Below are 2,973 nucleotides of genomic sequence, written 5' to 3'. Positions count from 1 at the left end.
CAGCCCCCCCTATGGCTGCCCCCACTCCTCCCCATGTCTCCTCACTGGCCCATGTTGCATGAGGGGCTCTGCCATGAGCCCCCTGCCCCCCACCCACTCTCCTAGCTCCCTCCATGGCCGCCCCACTCCAGCCCTTTAAGAAAAACATCCCTAGAAAAACCCCAGGACTCACCACTCCTGCAGCAGCCTTGGGGGTTCAGGGGGATCATTTAGAGCCCCCCATATGGCATGGGGCAATGGAGACCATCCCTTGCTGGCAGGAACATTGAGTCAGGGGGTTTTCTCATTTTTTTTCTTAAAGGGCCAGAGCTGGGGCAGGTGAGGCAGCCATGGGAGGGGATTGGGGGGGGGATCGGGGGCTCATGCAGAGTCCCCCATACAGTGTGGGCAGCAGGGATTGCCACCCCCCACCCAGCAGCACCTGGTGAGTCGGGGCTTTTTTTTCCAAAGTGCAGGGAGCTGGGGCAGGCAGGGCAGCCATTGCCGGGCTGGAAGAGGATGGGCCTGGGTGATTTGGAGATTCAGCTGAATCAATTCAATTTTTGGAAAAAAATTAAGAAGAGCATACACAGTTGACAATTCTTCCTCCCTCTCCCACACCGCTGAATGTTTTTTTTAATACTCTTGATAAACTTTTCATGAATATTATTAGAACAGTCACTGATAAATTTCATATATTAAAACAGGGTTTTGGTAAAACAGAACAAAGCAAAAACATAACAAAACAAAACAAATGTAACCCCAAACCACCACTCTCAAAACAGAAACTTTTTGAATGAAAGTTTGACAAAAGTGTCTTACAACAACCCATGTAAAGTTCAGAAACATTTCAGAAGAAAAGAATAAAGAAAAGAGAAAATAACTTTAAAATTTACCAAGTTTTGCAGGACAATAGGTTTTTATTTTCCAGATAGCTCTAAAAAGGGAGACACACCTGACTCCAAGGGATATCTTTTTAAACTATGGGAATACGTATTAATACATGTTCGTTCCCAGGTCCACCAGTTATATAACTGATTGTCTGAGGAATGGATGCTTTTAGAATACTGACCTGAGGAAAAAATGTGAAGAAATATCCAACAAACTGCATCTGGAAAATTTCCAGTATTAAATACCAAGTTATTTATAGATATACACACGCACATGCACACACATTTATGTAAAGAAAGAAACAGGATAATAAGTAGGAAATATTTCATGTATAATCAAAACAGTGACATACTTTACACAAATGTGTTTTTCATTGAGCAGACAGATGCCAAACTGACAGAAAGTTCCATATCCTTGTTTAATATGCATGTCCCATACTCCCTGTCTTTTAGCATTCCTGTTGAAATCATGTAATGCCTTTTGATCAACTACCTTGTATTTCCTGTTCATATCAATTTATTCCCTTTTATTTATTTCCTTTGTTCAAAACAGGCAAGAAGGCTTCATATTATCAAGTGCAAAGTGGGTTTTTGGGGGAAGGGGTTGGTTTGTTTTTTCTCTTGTAGGCCCAAAGTTTGCAGCTTGTGTCATCAGCAAAGCTGAACTGGCAAAACATGCTTGCACCAGGAATGCTTAATTCTTAACCCACTAATTTTAGGGTGGGACTATTTCTGGAAATGTTACGAGGCTGTGTGCTGAGGAACTGCTTATTCTGTCAGTGTAAAGGCACTAACACTTTGGTACAAATAGTTTGGCTCAGATGTTTTCCATACACTTGGTAAGCTGGCTTCACTCAAATGCTCCTACAAAGTACATGCTCTTTATTATATCAGTGTACTCACTTTAACATACAGCTCCTTAAAAGTGGTCAAGATAAAATACTTATATGATAAAGTTATTAATACCGGTTTCTATCTGTTGGTAATATGCTACAGCGAGGGCTTATTTGGGATCATAACGCTGCTCAAAAAATATGTATGGAGTTGGTTGCATTCTCTTTTTTTCCATTTTTTTTTGTTTTTGCAACCAATAGGAAAGACAGAACAGAAATCCAGTTCAAGAGTACTATGGTAAAGAAACAGTAGGGGGAAAGGATAGATCATATGTTCTGTTTTCTCTGAGGATTAAACTGAAAGTTTTATGAGGGATGACATGGTGCAGTCAAGACCCATTCTATTCAACCGACCAGCTATGTCAGAAGGGCAGCAAAGTTTAGGGGCAGATCCATATCACAGGGAAGAGGGTTAAGAAGCTCTTGTGGCAAGCTCCTACATGTTGAGTTTTGTTGTCATTTCTCAAGTTGCTGTCCCTTGGGTCCATTTCACTTTCAGCTGCTCTACTGTAGTATGGGAAGGGAGATGAACAGAACAACAACAAAATTCAGTCACTAAACAAAAATGAGCTTTAAGTTAGTCTTTGTTCCTCACTCTGCCTTGGGCTCCATGCTTTTTGGATATACCTGAATAATTAGCCCTTAAAAAGGTTTTCTTGTCTTTTACTGTTTCACAGACTATGTGAAGGTAACAACCATGGTATTTGCAAAACGGAAAAAAAAAGCAAGAACACTATCTTTCAGTTTTAGTTTAATTCTTGATATTGGGACTGCAGCACTGTATTTTTGGCTTTGCAAATGAGGATTTAATGCCTGTGAAAGGTGTTACACTGATTGCCTTAGAAACAGAACAACTCCAGTAAGTAGTATGTGCATCTGGCCCTTCAAAAAAATGTCTCAACACACACAAAAACTGAATTAAAGGCCTTGATTTGCCCACAGATCAAAACCACCACAAGCCAGAGAAATGCAACCTTTCCTGCACCACCCTGTGAAGGTTCTTCATCCCCTACGCACAAAATTTCCAGTCTAATTAAAAATGACTCATTTTCAGATAGAATACTGAACAAGCCCTTATTCGAAATACAAGACTGAGTAATTAAAATGTTAATTATAATCCTCCAGTATGCACCCTCAGTATTTTTATTTAGATATTCCAAGTGGAGTACTGTTTCAGAATGCTATCTGTATCCCTTTTGTAATGCAATGTA

The 2,973-nt window shown here is 40.4% G+C and overlaps 1 long non-coding RNA gene across 1 annotated transcript in view; it reads right to left on the bottom strand.

Annotated features, from left to right (window-relative positions):
* Nucleotides 1-2,973, bottom strand: part of LOC109303032 — a 243,262-nt gene that overhangs the window by 80,424 nt on the left and 159,865 nt on the right. The window contains exon 3 of the long non-coding RNA XR_002098990.1: nucleotides 1,052-1,090. This is a non-coding gene — a long non-coding RNA (uncharacterized LOC109303032). The remainder of the gene's footprint in view (nucleotides 1-1,051; nucleotides 1,091-2,973) is intronic.

Source organism: Gavialis gangeticus, unplaced genomic scaffold, assembly GCF_001723915.1.
Source record: "Gavialis gangeticus isolate Ggan-Ray unplaced genomic scaffold, GavGan_comp1, whole genome shotgun sequence".
Lineage (NCBI taxonomy): Eukaryota > Metazoa > Chordata > Crocodylia > Gavialidae > Gavialis > Gavialis gangeticus.
Note: the sequence above shows the minus strand (reverse complement) of the source record. Positions and strands in the feature narration are given on the sequence as shown.